Source organism: Amblyomma maculatum, chromosome 5, assembly GCF_055883805.1.
Source record: "Amblyomma maculatum isolate TAMU_Amacu chromosome 5, ASM5588380v1, whole genome shotgun sequence".
Taxonomy (NCBI): Eukaryota; Metazoa; Arthropoda; class Arachnida; order Ixodida; family Ixodidae; genus Amblyomma; species Amblyomma maculatum.
Window position 1 is genome coordinate 42,720,863 of NC_139348.1, and position 25,252 is coordinate 42,746,114.

Sequence of the window (25,252 nt, forward strand, 5' to 3'; positions counted from 1 at the left end):
TGTTATATACTCGCATCTTGTTTCTTTTTTAGAGTCGAATTCCTTTTTCAGCATAACCCAGCATGGATTTCGTAAGTCATTTTCTTGCGAAACTCAGCTAATATGCTTCACACATGGCCTTCATTGCATCATTGATCGCGAGCGTCAGGCAGATTGTATATTTATTGACTTTTCTAAAGCGTTTGACAAGGTCTCTCATGAGCTTCTCTTCCTTAAATTAAATAACCTGAACACTGACTCTAAGGTGCTGGCATGGCTGTAGAGTTTTCTTTAAAACCGTTCCCAGTACGTTACAGCAAATAACGTTGATTCACATTCTATACCTGTCCGTTCTGGCGTGCCTCAGGGGTCCGTTCTCGGACCCCTCCTTTTCTCATCTATATAAATGACTTACCGGCTAACATTTTTTCAATTAACCTTTTTGCTGATGACTGCGTTATTTACCGTGTAATTATTGATGATAATGATGCCTCTTGCCTAAAGTCTGATATTAACAAGGTTCTTGATTGGTGTAAGGAATGGAATATGAAATTAAATAATAATAAGTTTAAGCATGTGCACATTTCTCGTAGTTCCAGTATACCCACTACTTATCAGATTAACATGTTTCTCTTGAGACTGTATTCTTACAAGTATCTAGGTGTTTACGTTTCTTCTAACCTATCTTGGAAACCCCACGTTGACTATATCATAACGCAAACCGCACGCTATTGTACCTTCGGAGAAATTCCTCTCGTTCATCCAGTTCTCTAAAATTATTGCTTTATAAAACTCTGGTACATCCAAATTAGAATATTCTGCATCTGTCTGGAGCCCTGGCATTGATTCACTCGTTTCCGATTTGGAAGCTGTGCAGAACCGCGCCTGTCGCTTCATATTGTCAAACTATTACAGAACAAGTAGTGTAACTGCAATGAAATCAAATTTGTCCCTTCCACTTCTATCTCACCGCAGATCAGTAGCATCATTATCCCTTTTTCAAAACATTTACCACAACAGCTACCTGAAATAAAGATTACTAACAAGACCATCTTACATATCAGTGCGCATTGATCGCTGCCATAAAGTTGGGGTTCCATCTAGTCACACAAAATGTTTCCATGGCTCATTCATACCTAGAACTTGCGTCAGTTGGAATCACCTTCACCATGATATCGCATGTATACCAGATAACGACGCATTTCGCAAAGCCATTGTTATTGTTTGAATATATCTATGCTTGTTACTCCGTTAATATTTGCCCTTTACTACCTGAACATAATTTTTCCTTATCTCCACTGCATTATGAAGTTTTGTTTCCCTTTTCCTTTTTGCGCATGTTTTTTGTGTACTTGTACTGTATTTGTTCTCTAACTTTGCTCTACTTTCATATACTTTTATGTATCCCACTCCCTCTGTAATGCCCCCAGGCGCTGAGGGTAAATAAATAAATAAATGTCGTCGTTGACGCCACCGTAGCAGATCCACCATCACCATTCGTCAGCACATCTTTATTGCTTCACTGTGAAGTAACCTCGTCTCCATAGCTTACTCTCTATAGTTTCCTCTACAAGGAATGCGAACCTTCCTCAGACAGCCACAGTAGCTGTGGCCCGGTGACACAGATTGTGTGCTGAACGGTGATGGAGAATGAAATATATCGCCTGATGACGCATACATCAGATGATACATGCTCCCATGTGCAGGTCGTCAATTTTCTGTTGTCGCTGGCCGGTGTGTGGTTTTGTGGCAGCAATGACAGAATTAAGCATGCCTATTTGTCTGTTCATAGATTCATCTGCAATGCCACGAGGATGCCATATAACCATCGACTTCGCTGCCTACCTGTTCTCCTGTGTCCCTCACTCTTTCCCAGAAAGATAGTGGGAAACTAGAAAGCTTGGCGTGATATGGTTTATAAGGACACACAGAGTTGGACGCGACTGAACTCATTCGTCTGCAGAGGCATGACAATGTGACTAGCCTCATCGCAATGGAAGCACAAGAGGCAGTGGTTTGAATTCCTCCATGCTCTGCTTTCCTGGGGCTTGGGCATCGCTTGTATGATGGGAGGGTGGCGTCCCTTCAACTACTGGTTCAAGTCAAAGAGGGTCTGGAGTGCAGAAATGCGACCCAGACTTTGTACTATAGAGGCATAAGTTATGGCTAGAGCTTCCACTACAGTCAAAAATGGCCAGTAGGCAAATGCATGCTAGACTTCTTCATGGACGTCCATAAGCATTGCCACCTGAGGCTGTTGGAACAACACTAGCAGCCAGCCAGCCTACGTCTTCCCGAACTATCTCGCAAATAAGATCCCGCAAGTTATCTCTACTTGTACGTGTGCAATCGTAGTGGCTTGCAGAGTATTTGAAGTGGTTGGTTGAATAATAGAGCGCAGAGAGTTAGAACATTTGGAGCAACGAGGAAGTAGTCATGCACTACTGCAATCAATCAAGATAAATATTGCTGCATCTCGCATTAAAAAAATTCATAAAGCTACATCTCGGCATAACAGCGTCAACAAATGAACAGCATAAATCTTTGGGTAGCATTGTTGCATGCAGTGATACTCATCTTGGAAATGGAGTAACTGTTCTAGAAAACACGGACAACAGAAACAGAAGTGGCCATGGACGTATACAGGCTCACAATTGCATTTTACTAACCGAAAGATGACATATATACAGCAAGCAAAAGTATAGCATTGAGCATGCGGTTTTGTGCACTTTATATGTGTCATCTTTACTTAGTAAAATCCAGTTGTGAGTCTGCAAGCCTCCTGTCCACTTGTTTCTGATGTCCAAGTTTCCTAGTGCCCTTACCGTATTTACAAGATATGCACCACTGCATGCTGCAATTATTGCTGTAAGGAATACAGAGATGAATTCTGCGACTGTTGACAAATACCTCAACTATGAAGGTCACTGCTTGCATGCTTGTCCATATTTTACTGAGAAAGGTAGCCTAAAAAAATGTTCCAAATTTTTTGAACGCAGGACATAAGCCAACACTTGTCTGAAAAGGCACAAGGTACTGACCAATTGAGGCAGACACAAGACAAAGTAGATAGACACATGACAGCTGTACAAAGATGTTCGGCAGTTCATTGCAAAGTGGCAGCTTTATACATGCGCCCTACCTGTTACCATCTCAAAGTTTCGTTCTTGAAATAGTCAATAAAAGCAAAATCCCGTGCTACGCTGCCAAACCCCCCGTCTACAGCTTTCCTAATACTGCTCATTGCCTTGTTGAAGGCAACATGATGAGGCTGCAGTACGACACCTCCAAACAGCTTGTAGAGTAGAGGCCACAGGGGGTAGGCTGGATCACTATAGATCGCATATTTATGACCCATGGTGATCTTCTGCAGGTTCTCAAAGTGCACCGTCTCCTTGAGGATCCCTAAAGATAGCAAGAATTAAAAATATAGCTAATGCGGGTCTACACCGGTGCCTCTGTCCTCTTTGTATAATGAGATGTAATTACAGTGGCAAGTTTTTAGATACAATTTTTTCCTGCAAATTTATAAAATGCCACATGTTACACAATCTTGCATCACATACTTAAGTGCCGCGTTTCTTTACAAATGAAATGCTGTTTTTCATGAGGTGGGTCATTGAGTACCTTTCCCAAAAACCAACTCAAAAAATATAAACGTACTTGTGGAATTTTTGCAGCAGAGATGTTAGGCTTTAATTTGGAAATGCACTCCCCTGGATATGAAAAACATATTATTTATTTATTTACTTATTGTACCTCAAAGGCCCCTGTTATGGGGCATTACATGAGGGATGGGCATGACAGGTAAAAAATTATGGTTTCGATCTTTTTCTTGAAATGGATAGGGTTGATAAGGTGCACGGCTTCCGGCGGCAGATCGTTTCAGTCCCTAGATGATTTCACAAAAAATGGTCGGAGATGAGCAGACGCTTTGGCAGGGGGAGGGTAGACGGTCTTGTGGTGGTCAATTCGACTGGAGAGACTATGAGCTGGTGATATGACTGATGCTCCTAGAGATGAATGATAAAACTTGTGAAAAAGGCACAATCTAAACATTTTTTGCCATGATTCAAGATTAGGTAATGAGGCTCGTGCTTTTAATGCAGACACGCTAGTATGGTATGAGTAATCTGAATATATAAAGCGGATAGCATGATTTTGAATTTTTTCTAGTGTTAACGATAGGTTAGCTTGATGAGGGTCCCATACTGATGAAGCGAGTTCTAATTTAGGCCGGACGAAAGTTAGGTATGCTAACAATTTAATAGAAGGGGTAGCAAAACGAAGATTACGACGCAAAAACCCAAGAGTGCGATTAGCGTTATTACTTATATGTAAGGACCAATTAAGGCTATGTGTTAGGGTAATGCCTAAATACTTACAGGTGGAAACGGGAGACACTTCAAAATGGAAAAGAATGCCTGCGATGAAAAGAGATCAAGCATGTTTTAGTAATATTAAGAGACATTAAACAATTGTTACACCAAGTTTCTATTTCTACAAAATCTTTTTGAAGGATGTCGGCGTCAGCGCGGTTAGAAATCGGGCGGTAAATTACACAATCGTCAGCGAATAAACGAATGGTAGAGGTGATGTTAGACGGAAGATTGTTAATTTAAATGAGGAAGAGCAAGGGCTCAAGCACGGTACCTTGGGGGACACCCGAGGTGACTGGAGAACGAGGGGAAGAGTATTTATTAGCATATACGAATTGTTCTCTGTTAGTCAAGAAGTTTCGAAGCCATTCCATCACCAAATGGTTAAGGTTTAGGCGCAAGAGTTTTAGCAGTAATTGTTTATGCGGAACTTTATCAAAAGCCTTTTCAAAGTCTAGTAAGAGCGCGTCAACCGAAATATTTAGGTCAAGGTTAGAACTAAGGTCGTTAATAAAAAGGGCTAGTTGGGAATCACAGGAAAGCCCTTTAAGAAGCCATGTTGGTTAGGGTGAAAAACGTTGACCGATACAAGAAATTTGACAATGTGTGAATAAATGACATGTTCCATTGACTTCGAGCAGACACTTGTGAGAAAAATGGGGCGGTAGATTTTACATGTAGAAGATGGATCTTTTTTCGGGACTGGAATGATCTTACCGATTTTCCAGTCTGGCGGAAGTACACCTGATGAGGACTGTTCGGAAAGGTGGCATAAAAAGACACTAACAACATTTTTAGTATTTTTTAATACTTTTGAGTTTAGGCCATCAATACCAGATGAAGATGTGACTTTCAATGGTTCAATTAATTTCATTATTCCGTTAACATCGAACAAAATGTCTTGCATGGCTGGGTGATCTAATACAGGGAAGTTTGGCAGTATGGTGTCGGGTTCTTCAGGAAAAACTGAGCAAAAAAACGTGTTAAGAGTGCAGCTAACATCGTGTTCTAGAATGGTGTTATTGTCTTCGTCGAGTAACGTTAGTGGCATGGGGCGTGTAGGGTTAATAGTGTTCCAAAACTTCTTGGGGTTGGCACGCAGCATGGACGGCAATACTGTAGAAAAAAAAGGAACGTTTTGTTTGGCTGGCTAGAGATAAGAATGCTTTTTCGGCACAATTATATTTCCTCCACGCGAAAGCGGTGTTCAAGCGTTCGCCGATCGAAACAGTCTTTTCTTTTTGTTGTTGAGGCGCTTCAACTCTTTACAGCTAGTTACTGCAATGAAGACATGACTGAACAGGCTGACCTGCATCGTGACGCCTGCCTTTAAATAGTCCATCCAGCTGGCAGACTATGGCATTGGCACACATCAGTGCCTGCCTGATATTTCTGCACAGGCTCCACTTGTACCCAGAGAAGTACTCCTTCTGAGCCACAGACGGTCGACAAATTTTCCTTGCTGTGCCATGATGAAGCCCCAGCAGTTGAGCACAGGGGCCTTCCTTTGCATGCACCGCCTGAGGAGGAAAAATTGAAGCGGATGCAAGCAACGATCGCTTATAGAGTCCCTATAAAGTGGTCACGAGAAAATAATGTTTCAGTGTGCACCTTCTTTACTGAACCGCAGCACAATACTTGTTGCATTGCTCTCGGAAGAGTTCACTAGAGCTCCCTCGTACAGGCCCATCAATTTTGAGGTGAAAATCTTTAATGGCTCATACTGTCGGCATTCCTTTGTTTGGTCACACTATAGCTGTCAATCAAATGACGTCATCATGATGCCATCAGAAAAAATTAAAATCCTGTTTCCACTGGGAGCCAAACCTCTATCCCTCGCATCCCCATCCGAGTGCTTTAGCCAAGTGTGCAACGCTCGGGATGGTGAAACACACATCAAAATTCTCCTTGTCTACTGTAAGGATGATATTAGTGATGACAATGAAGTTGGAATTAGCAGTGATAACATTAGCATTGATAATGACGGTGCATTTAGTTCATACTGATGATGAGAGCAAACGTGATGCACCGTGTGCACCAGCAACGCTTAGACTTTCACATTTCTGCAGTGTAGATTCCACAGTGCTCCCGGAATTTTTCAACACTATCATTGACATTTGATTTGTTTTTCAAAGCAAGCGAAATTCAGAAACCTACACTAGGTTATTTTCTTTTTTTTTTGTAATTGAAAGATCATATATACATCTCACTTTTGCTAACAGCTTGAGACAGTAAGGATGTAAATAAAGACCAGGTATTGCACAGCAGTTATGTGTCAAATCAAAAATGAACCAGATTCTGCTGATGTGCAGATGGAAATGAGCCAAATCTATTTTATTCTTGACAGCTTTCTTTCTCAGCTTTAGCATGATAGGGTGGACTACTGCCAGTGTAAGTTCAATTATTTCTTCTCCAAAGCTACTTCCTTATCGCTGCCTAGGATACGAAGAGATCAGAGGAAAATCTGAAGCCAGAAGATAAAACACTGCGAACATAGCCCTGCAGCAGACGAAGCAATTTGTGCATAAAGGTAGTAAAATAACATATAAAAGACTACATTTAGTTTAGCCTGTTGGCAATTGTCACCCGTTAATAATTAGGAGGTATTATTAACGATGCGCCCTTAACGGTGCGCACACTCCCAGACACCCTTAGAGTGAGTGGGGGTAGCTGTTCCGGTCGCGAAGGAGATGCCCTCGACCTGCGTGGCAAGCTCAGCCGGAATTCAACTACCTTGTAGTGACAGAAGGGGGTGGCCGTTTGGTGCCCAGCTGTCGCCGGTTCAAACCAGAGTAAGGGTCGGAGTCAGAAGTAACAAACAAAACACAATTTATGTAGAGCAAGAGATGATACAAAGGAATACACAAGATCACTTGAAATACAACAGACGAGAGGTTCACAGAATACAAACGCTAAGCACGCATCTACAGAATGATTCAATAACACAGAGGCTTTCCAACAGATCAAACACGAGAGAGTTACATAAACAAAGACCAAATTGTTCACCGGGCACTGTTGCAGTCCGACGCCTCAAGAGTCACGATGTGGCCGCCATACAAGTCGAGCGCCGCTCCCTTGCAGGTCCGTGGGCTTGCCAGCAGCGGGTGATCCCCGGGAGTCCAGCCGAAGCACAGGCGAGCACGTCGCAAAACACTGACGAACTGACTGACTGACTAAACAAGCGGCGCGGTCGCTTTAAATAGGGCGCGCCGCGTCTGTTTGTTAGCACGCGTCAAAGCTAGCGCGCACACACACTTAGCTTCGCTGGTTATAGCTCTCTCTTCTCCTCCCGTCGAGCCGCGCGTCGTCATTGGCTAGGTCACATAGAAGATTCTGGAATTTTCTGGCGTATTCCAGTCCGTTGAACCACCGTCCTCCCCGGGCAATGGGAGGAGGAGGAGGTAAACTTTATTAAAGAAGAGGTCGTAGGCGCGGGGTGGGTTGGCGTTCCCGTCCCCGCGGTGGGCTCCTCTTCTAGGCCGGACGCCAGGTGGCCGACCGACGATGTCGTTCGGCGAACCTCTTCGGCTCGCTCCGTGACTCGGAGTTGAACCTCAGGGTCGGAGCTGAGCAGCGCGGCCTCCCACTGAGATTGGGTAGAAAGCTGCAGACTCTGTGATGGCTTGTCTTGATTACATGAGTATAGGATGTGTGGTGTGTCTGCCTTTTGATGTCCACAGAGAGAACAGACAGGGCTGAACTGCTCTGGGAACCATATGGAGTACATGTACGGATTAAAGAAAGTGTCTGTTTGAAGCTGCCGCCAGGTGACTTGTTGTGTTTTACTTAGAGATCGATGTGGTTCTGGGAAGATTTGTCTTTCTTTCTTGAAGTGGGTAGTAATTTCTTTGTAGGTTGTCATCCGCTCCCTAGCCGACCTGAGCTCAGGGCAGCGCACCTCCCGGTTAACTACGAATCCTCGGGCAAATTGGTGCACTGCCTCGTTCCCAGGATGGTCCGAATGGGCAGGGACCCAGATCAATGTGATAAGGCGGGTATGGGAGATTTTTTGTAAGATTTTGATGGCTGCGGAGTGGGCCCTTCCTTTTGCAAAATATCGAATTGCGGTTTTAGAGTCGCTAAGGATGTATTTGGCAGTGGTGGAGGTAATGGCTAAAGCTATGGCAGCCTCTTCGGCCTCCTCCGGAAATTTTGTTTTATTGATTGTCGCCGATGCGAGGGGAGAACCTCGATGATCGACAACTGCCAGGGAAAAGGCATCTCTGTCCGCATGTTCTGCCACGTCCACGTGCGCCGTGTCTTTCTGTACTGAAAATCTTTCGTGTAATTTTTGTGCTCTAGCCCTTCTTCTGTCCGTATCATATTCTGGATGCATGTTTTTAGGCAGAGGACGGACTATTAATTGCTCGCGCACGTGTCTTGGAAGCGGCAAAGTGTGGGCCCGGGTCCCTTCATATTGTATTCCTGCTTTGTTTAGGATGAAACGTCCCGTTTCAGTGCTTGACAGTCGTTCGTACTGTGCGGTGAGGTGTGCTTCCACCATTTCCGCTAAGGTGTTATGAATTCCTAACTTTAGTAGTGTTTCATTTGGGGTATTGCGAGGGAGGTTAAGCGCAATTTTATAGGACTGCCTAATTAGTGAATCCAGGTCGTCTCTTTCTCTAACTGTGAGGGTGACGTATGGTGTAGAGTAGATAACTCTGCTAAGAACGAAGGCTTCTACTAGTTTCCTGGTCTCAGCTTCTTTAACTCCTCCACGCCTATTCGCGATTCGTCTCAGGAGGAGGGAAATTTGGTTGACGGTGTTTTTCAGTTTCTTAATTAGTGTGTTGTTTTTTTGGTTTGACTGTATGAGCATTCCCAAGATTCTTAGTGTTTCCACTTCTTGGATGGCTGCACCTTCCGCGTAGATTTTTATCGCAGGCGCTTTATTCTTTCTTTGACGCTTTGGGTGTAGAATGAGTAACTCAGATTTCTGGGGGGAACACGCGAGTCCCGCGGCTTGCGCCTCCTCTACGACTACGTCTACCGCTTGTTGTAGTGTATCTTGTATCGTGCCAATACTCCCCTTGGTGGTCCAAAGGGTGATATCGTCCGCGTACAAAGAGTGTCCTAGGTCTGCGATTCTTGCGAGTTCGTGCGCCATTTTGATTAGGGTTATATTGAATAAAAAGGGGGAGAGGACCGATCCTTGCGGAGTTCCTCTATCTCCTAAAGTGAAGGTGTCGGATTTGATAGTGCCAATTTGAATTTTAGCCGTCCTATCGGAGAGAAAGTCTTTGATGTAGTTAAACGTTCTTGCGCCTACATTCAGCAGTGAAAGAGATTCTAGGATTGCTTTGTGTTTAACGTTATCAAAGGCTTTGGTTAAATCTAGGGCTAGGATTGCCCTGGTACTCCTTTCTTGCTGAGATAGGACTTCGTTTGCTAGTCTTAGCATCGTATCCTGTGTTGATAAATGTGGTCTAAAGCCGACCATAGTGTTTGGATATAAATTCTCTTTTTGCATGTGGGATTGGAGTCTGTCTAGTATGACGTGCTCTATCAGTTTTCCTATGCAAGAAGTAAGCGAAATAGGTCTGAGGTTTTCGAGCGCGAGCTTTTTGCCAGGTTTTGGGATGAATTTAACGATGGTATGTTTCTAAGACGCTGGGAGTTTTCCCTCCCTCCAACACTCGTTCGCAAAGTCCGCGAGGGCTGTGATAGAAGCGTCGTCTAGATTTCTGAGTGTCTTATTGTTAATGCCGTCCTCTCCTGGGGCGGATGTTGTACGTACCTTAAAGAGGGCTGCTCTTATTTCCGCCATTGTTATGTCAGCATCCAGGATGGAGTTAGGCTCTCCTTTATAATTCGGCAGGGACTTCGTCTCACGGGTTGTGCAGAAGTATTTCTGTTGTAGCGTGTCTATAATATCTTGATCCGTGCCTGGGTTTATGTTTAAAATTTTGGTGATTTCCTTTTGAGTGGTAGCTTTGTTGGATTCCGGATCAAGGAGATGCCGCAGAAGATTCCATGTCTGCCTCGTGCCTAGATTGCCATTCACATTTTCACAGATATGGCTCCACTGCTGTCTCGCTAGTTCTGCGGTGTGGTGTTGAATTTCTTTCGTGAGTGTGACGATCCTGTTTCTAAGCTTTTTGTTATATTTTTGCTTAAGCCATCTTTTTTCTAGGCTCTGCCTTGCCTCCCACATGTGCGTAAGTCGGCTGTCAACCGTATTTACTCCTAAGTCATGTACTAGTACCTTAGTGGCCTTTCCCATATCCGATAGGAGGGTCTGTGTCCAGTGCTCTAAGTCTATGATTGGTTCGTTGTTTTGGTCGCGGATAGTCCTAAGTTTGTCCCAGTCGGTGATTTTGTTTTTTCTGGGTTGGGGTTTGAGATTGGCAATGGTGATTTTAGACATTATGATATAATGGTCACTTCCCAAATTTTGTCTGGTGTTGCTCCAGCTTAAGTCTGGGAGATTTTTGCCTATCGTTAGGTCCGGGCACGTGTCCCTGGTCACGCTGTTTCCTATCCTAGTAGGTTGCATGGGGTCCGTGTATTGGGTGAGCCCTCTTTGCTGGATAAAATCCATTAGGGCCGTTCCTTTCCTGGACATGGTTGCGTGTCCCCATTGCACGTGTTGAGCGTTGAAGTCGCCCACAATTAGGGTTGGGTTTTGGCCTGCGATTTGGAGGGTTTTGAGTATAGCGGCTTTCGCTGGTCCAGCCGGTGCCCTGGGGTGGCTGTATGCGTTTAGTACGAACAGACAAGAGGAGTTTCTTCGGCTAGGCAGAATTTCAATTAATATACAATCGAGCTCTACGTTTTCAATCTCGTGGTTAACCACGGTAAGATTTCTATGTACCAACGTAGTGGTTAAAGGCTTTTCTTCGATGTGACATGGCTGAACCGCCCGGTACCCTGGCAGTTTTAGTCGAGACATTCTGGGTTCTTGAATCGCTATAACGTCAGGTTTTTCGGATTGCGATTGAATGTGTAACTGCAGATCTGTTTTTTTGTTGCGCATAGACCTGCAGTTCCACTGCCAAATTGTTACGGTTTTAGGATTGGCCATTTTGCTGGGATAGATCGATTGGCGCCCCTTGAGCTAAAGGGGGAAGCCGGTGTAAAATTTCCTGTAAAACGGTGTCAATTACTCCGAATTTGTGATTTACATCCTGTATGTGTTGTTCGAGTCTTTGTGTTAAATTATCAACTCTTTGGGTTAGACTATCGAGTTTCTGGCTGTGCTCCTCCACTTTTTGTTCGAGTTTTGGGACTCTATCCTCCTCTGAGGTATTTCTTACGTCAGCTGCGACTGCTCGTTTTTTGCGAGGTGTTTCTTCCTTGCTAACTACGCTTACTGGGGTTTCGACTGAGGCGGTCACAGTAGTTTCCATTTCTGTGACTTCCGGCAATGGGAGTGGTTTCGAAGGTGGGTCCTTAGATATGGCGGGTGCTTTTAGTTTACTATTTTCCTCCTCCAAGTGTTTGATTCGATTCGTGAGAATTTGAATGTGATGGAGTGCCTGATCTAGTTTAGACTGTAATGTCTGCAGCTCCATCCCCTTCCCATGAGAGGCCACTCCTGCCCAGCTCACCTGTTTCGGCCCGGGGCTCTGAGTCCGGCTGCTAGTGCTGGCGCCTCCTCCATTGCTGCTGCTTCCGTTTCGTCCGCCGCTGCTGCTCCGTCCGCTACGGCTGCTGCTGCGTCCGCTGTCCAAGGACGGGAAGGAGCTCGAGCGGTCCTTCCTTTCGGTAGATGTTGGGTCGTCACATGTCCGTGATTTGGGTCTTGATTGGTGCTCCGACATTTTCGTTTGGTGTCGTTGAAATCGCTTCTTGCAGCTGTTATCGCCTGTGCGGTGCCCTCCTCCGCAGATAATGCAGACCGGGTCGCAGACTTCTTCTTTCAGTTGTTGGTTTCCGCAGTACGGGCACCGTTGTTGCGGTGGCTCCGGACATACGTCTCTTCTGTGGCCGACTCTTCTGCAGTTTGTGCCCGCCTCTACTTTAGGAATGAAGGGGTAAACTGGGTACAGGACTCCGAAGTAGACGATGCTATCTGGGAGTTCGTCCGCGTCGAAGTGAAGCAGGAGGGACTTTGATGTTCTTCCCATGGTGCGTGCTTGAACGATGTCCGGGTTTCTTTTTCGGAATTCGGTCATCATTTCTTGGTGCGTTTCGCCATCGTAAGCCCTATAGATAATGCCCTGCAGGGCCCTGTCCAGAGGGGCGATGTACGACGTCATAATGGAAAAAAGGGTGACGGCAACGCGTACAAAGCTACGCGCTCTCCCGCGCGGGGAAGGAGGCTTTTCTCTCCATGCTTTTGCACGCGACGCCGCGCGGGCCTCGCGCCGTGCCGGCTTGATGAAAATGTGCGCCGATTTCGTGACAGCAGCGGCTTTCTGCATTTAGCAACTTAAGCAAATAGCTGAAACTGGCAAAAAACAACAATATTTGCGGCTGTCTTGTCGCTTTGCATCCTTTGTGCGTCCCCGGCAATACAATGGTGCCCTGAATTAAAATAGGTAGTCATTAAACACATTCCAAATAATTTCTACCGATAGAAAATAGACTCACATCTTTGCTTGAAGCAGAGGCCCACTAAGCATTTATTTGCTCAATTTAGAGCAGATTAGTGCTGCTGATTGTGTGACAATGAATATTCCAACTCTTCATCAGCTGTATTTACAGGTATTATTTTCACAAAAAGACTAGAAACGACTCTGAAAAAAAATTCATTCAGTCAAAGTAGGGTCAAATATAGATTTTCATATTGATAAGGGCCAAATCCAAAATTGCTTATATTGTTTAAATTATTGCATAAAATTTTATAAAATTTCTGTGTGGAGTATTTCCAACACATGAAGCAAATTAAAAAATAATTTGTGCTGATAACAACCTTTTGCGTATTTCTCAGTTTGTGTTTCCGTGGACTTCCCTTATTTAAAAAACATTCACTTGTGTGTTAGTGTGTATGTTGATGACCTTATGCTGTGCTAATAGGAAAGATCGAAAAGCAGCATAGCACTGGTTGCATTAGGGACGTTAAACCGTTTCACTAAATTCGATGTCGACAAGAGACCCCTTCCCAAAGCTCTACAACCGAATTGGAGAGCAGGGGTATATATGCCTTTGCACAAGTGCGCCTAAGTTGATTAACGTAAAAAAAATGATTACAGCAGACGGCCGGTGACTGGGCACGAGTCAACTGCAATCGTTAATGTATATTATGTATTACAGTAGCCAAACTGCTCGCCTGCTAGGAACGACACAATGCCATTACGCGCCAGAGAGCACTGGCCCCATGCCGCCATCCCTAGGAGCATGAGCGCTGGTGCCTTTCGACTACAAAATGGTAGGGTTTTGACGTAGTTATATCGAGTAAAAGGCTCGGAGCGTTTATGCACACATGGAAGATGATAGAGATGATGTGCAATGAATAGCGCGAGAGTGCGTAGCAGTGTGCACGCGGGATGATACAACATCCCGCACGGCTTCTCACAAAGAATTTATCCCTTTAAATCCGCTCCGGCCTTTTTTTATTTGAAAGCGCTATAAGCGGTCGCAAAAGTGTTAGACTGTTTTGATGCGCTCTGACCCTCAGGATTAGCGCTAATTCGCATTCAAAGATGTCTACTGAAACGCTACAGCCAGTCAGCTTTGCTTTACATGTTTCGGCAGGCATATTTATTTGACACAGAAAGCACTGATATCAATAGTTTGGCTTGTAACCGTCAAGCCACCACAGCCACCACACCGTGCACTACTTACCTCGGAGAATCGATGAAGAGCTTGCAGATCAAGCCACTTGTCAAACCGTAGAGTAGATGACCGAAGTAAAAATCGAACTGTGCCAATGTGCCTCGGAGCCGGAGACCCTGACACGCTGCGCACTGATGACCTCGTTTGGAATTAGAAGGGCTAAAGCAGGAGACACATGTGCGAAAGCTTGACCGGCATGCCGGAGCGAACGCCGCAAAGCCAGCCGGGACACAAGGAGCACCGTTCGTCCGGCGAGCGAGCTCCCTCAAGCTCCGCCCACAGCCGGTGTCCGCGCAGCGGAGACGAGACTGTTTGGCTTGATAACCTTCACATGAATTCACGCTCGTACAAGAAATGACAAAACAGCGATGTTATCAGAAGGGTTGTCTACTGTACTCGTGCAACAACAGCATGCCTGAACACATATGAAGCGTTTGGCAACGATGCCACCCGCGGACGCGCTGGGCGACGAACTCCACCGATTCGTGCTTGCCCTAGTCGTCGCTAGGCCTAGTCGGTGTACCGAAGAGGCAGCGGACCGCGCTTCGAAACGGGCCGACGCTGTAATAAAGGTTCGAATTTTATCACCAGCGTAATGAGAAGGCCATCTTATAATAGAATGAATATAAGCTCCATTTGAGCGGCGCATTCGGCAGCGGAGCGAGCAGACGTTTGGCGATCGACCGGGCAGCAGCAGTGGTTGTGCGAACAAACTCGCTTGTGTCGCAGTTATCACTCGTAGCAGCACTTCAGTATTGGCCGGCGATCTTCACAATTTACTTGTAGTTGACAGTGCTGTATTTAGTGACTTTTTATGTACACGAAGAAACAATACTGAATTGTTTTTCAGATGCCAGCGGCCGGCGTGTCCGCGTCGTCTGCTCGGCAGCGCCTCGGAGTCGACGGTGCAGCCATAAAGAAAGAGATTGGTAAAGAGCGGTCACTCGGCGAAAACTGGCCTCAGGAAATGACGCGCGACTTTTTGCGCTGCGCCGATTGATGGATGGCGGCACCAACGTGCGCATGCGCGGACGCGCGCGCGACGGCACTCGCTGCAGCGGCATCCCGCCGGACCAGACGACAAGAAGTTGTCGAAGGGAGCGGTTGTGTGCTCGTGCCTCGCCGCGCTTGTGCGGCACAGACCTCTCGTGGGCTGCTGCGCGGAACGACAGCAATGTGAGCAACGTTTTTTTGCTTAACTATGCTGCATTTCAAGCAGTTTACGCTGACCATGCCGACCGGTGCCAATATGTTTCGCAGCTCGTGAACAGGCGCGCCGGCTGGTCAGGCGCAGTTCGTTACGCCGTAACTCTGGCGGTTCCCAACCACGGCGAGGTGTAATATGTTGTGTTCCCGAGAAACAACTTCATTTCGAACAGTTTAGCTTGTCACGCTTGACAAAGTGGCAGGTGAAGGCACCAAGGCACGCCGTTGCGCCAAAATGGCATGTTCGCCGGCCGGTGCGGCCATGCTGACGCAGTTTGTCGAACGGCTAGTTTTGCTAAGTGTCGCGTTTAGCAGAGCAACGGTAAAGTGAGAAACGTTTCATTCTTGACTTTCTTGTCAAACTGTGCAGTATTTCAGGCACTTTAGCTCAGTACGGCAGCGACTGCGCTTCACAAAGGCGCGCGTGAAGGGCAAGCTAACAGGCATGACAAGGCGTGCTGACCGCCGCGGTGACGTAACATGGCGATTTTGCGAACGGCTAGTTTTGCGTGGTGTCGCGTTTAACAGGGCAACCGCAAGGTGTTAAATGTTTCATTCTTGTCAAACTGCGAGGTATTTCGGGCACTTTAGCTCAGCATGGTGGTCTGCGCTTCACAAAGTCGCGTATGAAGGGCAAGCCAACATGGCATGCCCAACGGCCGCAGTTTTGCGTGGTGTCGCGTTGCATTTAACGTTAAAGTGAGAAATATTTTATTATGCAGCAAGGTTCATTGCTTCAGCTGTTCAGTGTTCTTGAGGAATATTCTTAATTTCGTGGCTGTTATTTCACTCACTGTAAAAATGCATTTTCAGATAGGTTCGGTTAGCCTGCATTTCCTGACCTCTACGTTGCAAGAGTAGCTTTTATATCAATTTTACGAATCACAGCTTTTCTGTTCTGGACCATAACTGCGGTTCACCAAGTCTTCAGTACGCACCCACATGCACAGATGTGTGCGCGGGGCAGGGGCCTTACATTTCATTGCAACCTTCTGCATCATATTCATTCCTTTTCCAACAGCACCGAATGGACCCACGGGCTGCAGCCGAAGCACGGCAGATGCGACGAGTGAACGGTGTGGCCTTCCCCCAAGCGTCAGTACTCCTCTCTGCCCTGAACAATACAAGTTACCCTTGCTAAGGCAGCCGCGACTGGGACTGTGTAGTTTATGTATAATGCCTGTTTTGTTACATATCATTTGCTATAATTCGGAAATCGACGTTATGCTATTTTTGTCTCTACCTAAGTGCTGTTTCTCGCCTTGTGTATTTTTATTTTTCTGTATTTTGAACATCGCCTAATGTGTGCCAAGTTTTGTCAATGTATCCGTCTACATCTGTTGCGTCTCTTGTGTGTTTTATATGCAGCAAAATAAATGTTCATTTCACAAAGCACTTGGCGTCTTTTCTGCAATACTGTTTTGCAAAGGCTGTGGCGCAGCTGCGTTGATGGCCAGTTTAGGGAACTGGGAATCTATTTTTCATGTTGTTATGCATGCTGAACATAAATAGAAACACTAACAGACCGTATAAAACCAAAATAATGCGCCAAAAGGGTAGGGAAGGGCACAGCGCATGCTAGCATTCAAATCACGCGCCTTTCAGAAAGGCCGGAAGTAGTTGCCGCCGGCCGCTTGGCGCACTACAGTCAAATGTGCCGCTGGGCCCTATGGGAGTGTCCGCCACAGCCAAGAGGCCCTCCACCGCACAGCCCCCTACGTCATCGTGACGTCGCCGCTGTTCGCGCTCGCATTGGCTGCAGCCACCCGCCGGAGCGTCGCTTCGCCAGGCTTCGCATGCGGACTGCCGGAGACATCTGGCCGGTTGGACGCGGGCGGCGAGCGCCGGTTTGCCGGATCGGACTCGTCCGGACGTGGCGCGCCGGAGTGGATCGCACTCGCTTTTCGGACATGTGTCCCCGCATTTAAGGTGGAGCATAAGTGCAACAACCATGCTTCACTCTTAACTGACATGACTGAGGCTTGCATTACACTGATGTCCTGTATCATTCTACGGATTCTGGAAGGTGTAAAAAGACCCATTTAGGTGCGGTTTTGAGAGTCATCAACATCGGAATTATAACCACAGCACGGCAAAGGCCCTCTCATATTCCTCTAATTACATCCACTTGAGCTTCACAAAAAAATTTTCTATAACATCCACCCACATAACTTTCTACCGCCCCCTGCTACACTTACCCTCCATTTGTAATCCAGTTTGTCAATCTCTGTTCACATTACATGTCCTGCCCATGGTCATTTCTTCTTCAATACCGTAGGGGCCTGGGCATGGTTTAAATGGGAGGTGTTCTATTTCACAACATAAGTCGTGAGCTGTAACTGAGATAGGTAGGAAAGGTAATTGATTTGGTTTTGTTTAGTGGTTTTTAACGTCCGAAAGCTATTTTGTGCCCTCTGCTGAAATTGCTACCTGAGACAGGACCCTCTGTTAGGCCATGTGCCTATAGTTCCTGCTCCACTTTCACTGCAGAAAGAAAAAATAAAGCGACTCAGTCTATGAGAGGTGCCATAGTGGGGAGTCCGAGAGTTTCGACCACCTGAGGTTTTTTAGCGTGTACTGACATCGCCTAGCACATGGGCACCTTGTTTTTCGCCTCCATCGAAAAACGGCCGCCGCAGCCGGGATTCGATCCTGCATTCCTGCGCAGAGGAGTCTAATACCCTAGCCACATGGGAAAGGAAATTGAATAGAAGATTCAGAGATGGGGTAATCTATTTAAGTGCAGTTCCTGTCTATATGCTTTACCAAAAGTATTGCTGAATGTCTTGCAGCAGTTGACTACTAGCAAAGGGTTGCCTGTGATTCATAGATCTAAATGTGATAACCTTGTCTTGGTTCATTGATTATTTCTATGAGACCATGATAGTGCATTAACAAATTTGTACTTAGCATATCTTTAATAGCTATTTTTCATCTTTTCATTCCTTCGAATGCTTTGTTTACTTTGTTTTTAGTTACCTGCAGGAAGTCTGATTTCTCTGCATTACTGCTGCTCCCATTATCGTCCTGATTGCATAGCCTACTATGTTGACCAGAGCGGCACTCCTTGGCAACTTTCACTATCCTACTGACGTATGGAAATGAAAATGCTTACTTACCTTGTCTTCTAGCTCATCGTTCAGATTTTTACCTATACCTAGACCATGTATTATTCGTTGTTTATTTAAAATTTGGTAGATGGTTTTTGGCACTTATATACTTTTTGAAATCAGTGTTTGTTTTGGTTAGTTGTGTAATGCAAACTAACATGCAGTGATTATCGCTGATAAAAATTCTCGAACCAAAAAAGATTAGAGAAGCAAAAGGGCACAAAATTCATTGACCTTGCAGCATATGCTACTTACAGTTGATTGCAATTATACTAGCATAGTTAAACCGACTCCCATCAAACATTCCAGCGCGCTTTTTTGTGTTGACAGCATGCAATTTTGAGAATTCTTGCTCAACATTAGCGCTTGGCATAGGAAAACCAACAATGTCAAAAGAAGCTTGGGCTAATATTGGCCAGCCACATGCATGCAGTTTCCAAAACAGAGAAGGCTAGGCAACAGCACTCACACTGTGCTGGTGGTAACTGTGGAACTCTGACTCAAGCTCCTTCATATTGCTTTTGCCCCGCACTACAAGTCTGTTCATACAAACTACATTCATTTGGCAGTTCTCTTAGGAAGACTTTTGCGGTTACTTCCATGGGGAATACTAGAGTGTTGTCTGCGAACAAGTCATTTCGGATGGAAAAATTCTTTACGAAGGAAGTGGTCCATGCCTACAGCAGAGACGCTGTTAGCATGTGCGGCTTGACAGCTGGAGGAACAGAGCCTCCAGCTCCCTCCTCCCAGACTTTTTTTCCATGTGGCCGCTGAGCCATTTCTGTACACTAAAGGAATGGAAAAGGGAATTTTTTTCGTGAATAGTGGGTCTTAGGCTATCACAGACGTATCAAAGTCATCTTTTTCAGTTTTATACAATTCTGCAGCATTTTCACCATCAGATGTTTATTAGCTTTTTTCGTTTAAAACCGGACAGTATGTGGTCTTACTACCTAGTTTTCTCATGACTGCTTCCAGGCTATTGCCTTTATTTAGAATATGCTCAATCTTTGCACTATTATGCTTCTTTTAATCAGTTGCTGTATGCTTTATGACTACCGTCAATAACTCTGCCAATAGTATTCTGTTGGTTGGATTAGAGGCTCTCATGCTTTGACAGTTATTAAATATCCTGTTGCTTGCTTCTACATTCACTGAGTAACAATATTTGTGACCTTGAATTTCTGTACTTTAGTTGTAACCTTACTTTTTTTCGTTGAGGTGCATCTTAATCACTAGTTCATTCTATTCTTTCTCTGAAAGTATACTGAGTTGAGACCTCAACCATTCGGTCGTATATGGATCGCTCCATTGTGATGACCTCTGCATCATAACACATGGTTTTGAGCACATTATGAAGTCCGTTATTTTTGGTCCCCCCATTCCAGCTTTTGCATATCTACTTCTGGTTTTTCTCAAGATGGTAATCATTACCATCTCAAGATGGTAATGGGCCTGCTACTGGCTTTGTAGCTGGGCCACCTCCGATGCCTTATGCGGACAGGAGAAAGTAGAGAAGAAACAAAAAGAAGAGGGAGAAAAAGACGCGTGCCGCAACAGCCATCGTCCACCACATAAGCGGTGGCGGGTGCAATGACGGCCTGCAACAGATAAAAATTCGGTGGCTGGCTAGCCCCCGCCACAAGCGGCGTTGACCTACCCGTCCCAGCCCCGTAGGGTCAGGAAGAGCCACGCTCCATCACCTTCCTTGCAAAGTCTGAAGTCACCTAAAAAGAAACAGAGCAAAAAAAGAAAACCACAAGCACAAACAGACAAAGGAATGAAAAAACAGAGAACTGTTTCAGGAGCCACTCATGGAGTGCTAGCTTCATTCATAAACTCTTTCAGGTCTGCGAACAACCTGCGCACAATGCCTGGGTGCTTGTTTTCTGAAATGAGCTTGCGCATTCTGCCTGCCTTCAAAAGCATTAGCTCATCCGAGCTTAAATTGCCTATACAGCCATGTGTGCACTTTTGTGTTGGTTTTTCATCCATTTTCTTTACACACAGAGCAAGAAGCACTTCTGCTGGCGTATGCTCTGCAGTCCGCCGTTTCCTCCGGATGACTCTTGGTCGTTGCGCGCTGCCATCTTCAGACAACCTCGTGTCATTTGGAGACGTGTGGGCACCGGGGGTGAGTTGCCAGAAGGTCCAACTTGTGCTTGCGCCAGGTCCTGTTGGAAATTTTACTGCTATATTTGGACAATTGATTTGGAGCAAAGCATGATTACATGGGCGTAATTGTCAGTATAAGTTGTTTGATCTGCCCGTGCAAACAGTAAAAGCACAATCCAAATTACCTGATGGCATTGTTTTAGTATTTAGAATAACCACTTGCTAGTAATGATTTAGTGATTTTTCTTTTATCTGCTATTCATGGCTCCCCCACTTAAAGTTGTAGGAATTATGTGTTGCTACCACGTAACTTTACTCGCACTGAATCAAGCGTTTGTAAATGGTGAAGAAAATTCACTCACACTTTGTAAAGCGGGCAACGGGAACCTTTGTGTCCCATTTGGAACGGGGTCACCGGAGGTCCCCTCCTCGATGATGACCTTATCTTGGTTCATGTTGGGCCCAAAACTGTTTTCATCTGCCGACTCATTACTTTGGCTCCATGTCTGGCACTGAAGGAGGATATCTGCAGGAAATTTCACATAACATACAACCACGCCAACAATGCAGAGAGCACTGTACAGATATATTGTAATTCGAAGGAAGGAAGCAACAGAATTACCTTCTGCAGTCTGGTGTGCTTGCTCAAGTGAGGCAGCTTCCAAATTGGGAGCGTCCTGCTGTATGCTTTTCTCATACAAGTCTCTCCTGAAGAAAATATGAGCGTGGTCATGTCAGATTAATTTCATTTCAACAAAGAGCATAGTTTCAAAAGAGGTGCTCCATAGCCATGATAAGAGTATGGTATGCTGAAAACCATTAATGTTTCGCTGATGCACTGAGAATCTGCATGTATGCTACAGATACACTTTAACCTTGTATACATGTGCATGTTGTCCCAGCTAAATTGAGGCAATGGCTAAAAAAGGCACTGTAAATCAGTTCCATACAGCTGCCTGCAGTATTGCATGCAAGGGAAATTTTTGTTTTTTCAAATAACTTCCCGAGTTAATTTTAATTTCTAATAAGTACAAGACTGCACAATATAATTTACAAAGTTTGAGTGCACCGCCAGAATTTCCCATTCCATTATGTGCAGTAAGAAAAAAAAACTTCACCTGAGTCATTTTGTCAGCCTATCTAGAAAACCTGCCCAAAATACAAAAAAAAAACTCCATGTGAGTAGCTCATTCACGTGTCACAACCGCGCTGCCTTCTCTGAGAGAAAGAAATTGGCTGCAGCAGTAGCTATGCACGGCACCGTTGCAGCGGTAGGCCGATGCGGCAACTTGGCGATAGTTCCTTCGCACGCGTCAATTAATTGGCCCGTGAAGATGCAAGCTGCAATTTACAAGCGCGGCGACGTCGCTACAACCATAGCCTACAAAACGGCGCGCCGCCGCACCGCTTCAAGGAACATGGTGACGCGGGAATACTCTAGTAACGAGATTTTAGTTTCGTATTTCGCGGGCTGTCTTTTTTATCACAAGTGGAGAATGAGGGTTTCTGGAGGTACACTGTGACCTTGCAAATCGAATCTATTGCCTCAGAACCGGTGTTTAGATATGTATAAACATTGCATTTCCATGTTAATTGCAAAACACAAAAAGCTCCAGCTGACAGATGTATGCACACGCGGATGTGAAATAGGCCACTAAATTTCGACTTACGTACCTCCGACTCGACGCGTGATCACGCAGGAACGACATCATGTGGAAATACGGCCAGCACCTGATGACCGTTCCTCCAGCTGAGCCACTCTTCGGCTTTTTATTCAGGTCTTTAAAAAAACTTATTGCGGAGATAAGCCCGTTTATTTTTTGTTGTTGTTTTTTTTACGGAGTCCACCTAAAAAGGAGTTAACAGACAAGTGTGACAATTAAATCCGACAACCAAACTGTCAAGTGACGAGACAAAGCTACAGTCAACCGCAAATGGAACAAATGAAATGGCACAAAATCGCGATAATGCTTTTTAAAATCCTGTTTTGTTTGTTTGATTTCTCCCCCGTGCCAACACAATGCCCGCGAAATTCAAAGACACATCAGTGCGCGCGATGTCATATCGCACGCAATATATTGGTTTCTCAGAACTTCCGTGTTGACGCGTCTAGGACAGGCTATCACTGTAAGCTGTGAAGCATGAGTGTTTAATGATGGTGTGCTGACAGCGATTCGAAAGCGAGGACGTACAGAGCGCTCTAAATTCTGAGCTCATTGCGTACGTGTTGATGCCTAACTCACAAGAATGTGCGATTTTCTCTTGCTTAATTGGTGCAGATGTGCGCCACGTGCCGAAACAGACGGCATGCAATTGATATTACGCCAGTACAGGTGCAAGTATATAGAGCACGCCGGACACGTTTTAATTGTATACAAAACGGAAAGCTGCGTTCACTGGCATATGCTGATTAGTCACAGTTGCGAATGTTGAATACTATACTTAGGACAAAAGGATGCCGTCAGAAATTGCACTTACCGTTGATGCCCAGTTCCTCTCCAACGGCTGCCCACACAAGGACCCTCCCCGACTTGTTTTTATAATTTGATGACGTTAAATCATAAAGAACGGGGTTCAATTGAACTATTTCGTTTAACTTCTGAGTGGCCTCATCAGTCCATATCTGGGACTCGTTTCCCAAAGACGCCTGTGAGAAACTTGCGGGATCTGCCATCTCGACACCACCTGCTAAGATACGCAATAAAGTCGCTTGTGCGAAGTTCGAAGAGGGCGGAATCAATACAGAAGAATGGGTGCGACCATAATCCTCTCCCTCGCGCAAGCCACGTGCTGCCTTTGTGCACGAGCGAAGCACTACACACGAGCCAAAAAAATATCTTCCGTGGATTGGTTGGTTGGGAACTTTGGGATGTTCACGGGGGGTGGGGGGGAACCGGACACGCGTTATGCCGGCCTAATGTCGCGGCGGCACTCTTGGTGTCGGGGGGATGGGGAAGTGGGATGTTGGGAGGGGTGAGGGGGGGGAGATCGCCTTGTCGTCTTGGCCCGCACCAAGCAAACAGCCCGGTGAGCATCGGCAGGTCGGTGGTCCGGTGCGCAGCCTCCGGTGCAGCAGCGCTTGCGGGGGGTCCAGGCGAAGCCTGGTACTGCGCCTCTGCGAGGCACAGGAAGGACTGCTGGTGACAGCAGGACGCCACGGCGATTGGGGCAACCGCCGCAGCAGGAGGGGACCGCGATAGACTGCTGCCAAGGCAGCAGCGCGGCGGGTGGCGCTGAGGAGACCGTCAGTAGACAGCGCGCCGAGGCCCGCGAGCAGGGAGCCCACGGGGAGCCGTCCCGGAGTATCCAGGTAGCAGCAGGAGGGGGTGCCAGGATTCACGAGAATACGTGGTCCATGGCGGCGAGGTGGAGCCGCCTCGGTGCACACAAGTGGTGCTGCGAGGACGGCGGGTGGCTTGCACGTGGCAAGCATGCTGGCTTGGCTGGAAGCGCGAGCGCAGCGAGGACTGCGGCATCACAAAGATGTCAGCAGGGAGTCACCGCGACGACGAAGTCGGGCGGCAACTGGGGAGGCCGCCGGGAACTGCTGCAGCAGCAGCAGCAGCAGCGCGGCGGGTAGGTCGCCGGATCCACAGCAACACATGGTCCGTGGCGATGGGGGAGGCAGGGTTCTCGCGCCACGAGGGTGCAGCGAGAGTTAGCCAGTGTGCGCGTCCCAGATCCAAGGAGCTGCAGGAAGCCGCGGGCGGTTCTGCAGGCTGCTGTCCATGAAGTAGGGAGGGGGGGGGGGGGGGGGGGGCCGCCGCCGCCGCAGCAAACGACGGCGGCCCCGAGGAAATCCTTTTTCGAGGAGTAGGGCGCCGCGGCCGCCGAAGCGGCCCGCCGAGCTAGGCCTCTAGGAGAGGTAGCGGGTGGCCGCTGACGCGGCCGACTGCTGGGAAGACCTGCTAGTAGAAGGAACTCGCCGGCGCTGGGGAGCGCGCGACGAGCGAGGACGTACGCCTGCCGCTACGGACGGTAGCGGGCGCAGGCGAAGGTGCTCGGCGGCAGCGAAGCTGGCGCGACGGAGCGAGGCGCGACGATATTGCGGGAGGCGAGCAGGTACACATCCGCACACCTCAAAAGCCTGAACGAGAATGTTCACAGAACTTTGCACGGTATAGCTTCTGCTAGGTAAAACCTCTTTCAACGCGGCTCGGAAACCTGCCGAGGCCGCGGAGCAGAAATTCCTCTGTCCTTTGTTGCTGTGACGGTAATGATTGCATGGTTCCAGGAAACCCTTCCCCAGCTGAGGAAAGCCGATTCCGCCATCGTTCCCCGGATATCCCGCCTGCCCTTCCCGACCTCTACGAAGGGAACGGAGAAGGGAAAAGCGCACTTGTGCATGGACAGCTTGCTAGCAGTCTGAAAAAATAACGTGGTTTACGATCGGTACATTACATCTGGGGCTGTCAAAAGACGGCAGTCCTCAATGCAACTTTTCCATGTAGCGGTACTGCGCATGCGCGAAACCTCTTCAGCCGCCATTCTCGCCGGGATGGCATGCGAAAATTGGGAGAGGACTTCGATGCACGTGCTTTTCAAGAAAACGACGATCCTCGCTTCGTGGATGCGAGGAACTGCAGCACAATAATTGCGTGCAGGGCTAGCATCTTCAAGGTCTTCGTTATGGACGCATTGTATTATCTCCGCCTCCGCTAGCTTGCCTAGCTTGCCTCAACAAAGAAGACATGGCCAGATTTTTCCAGTTTCCTGTTCTCATTGTCATAGTTTAACAGGGAG